Source organism: Odontomachus brunneus, unplaced genomic scaffold (assembly GCF_010583005.1).
Source record: "Odontomachus brunneus isolate Ranch 3 - 2012 unplaced genomic scaffold, Obru_v1 Obru_scaffold_258, whole genome shotgun sequence".
Classification (NCBI taxonomy): domain Eukaryota; kingdom Metazoa; phylum Arthropoda; class Insecta; order Hymenoptera; family Formicidae; genus Odontomachus; species Odontomachus brunneus.
The window spans coordinates 9077-9353 of NW_022639708.1; positions in this window are offsets into that span (position 1 = coordinate 9077).

A 277-nucleotide genomic window follows, 5' to 3' on the forward strand; every position below is an offset into this window, starting at 1 on the left:
ATACTTTAGCATAATATTTGAAAAATATAATATATATTTTAATGCTTTAATTAAGAATAAATAAAATTTTATTAGAAAACAACACCAAATGATTTTATAATTAATAATACAATTTTACAAAATTATTATCTCATGTATTTATCACGGTATTGTTCTGCCTAACTCACTGCTTACAGTCGTGAGACAGCATTATGGCTCCTGCACACAGGACGCGGTAATGCTTGCCGCGCGGCGAAAGTTCGCGCAACAGCCAATCAATATGCTGCTTTCCGTAATA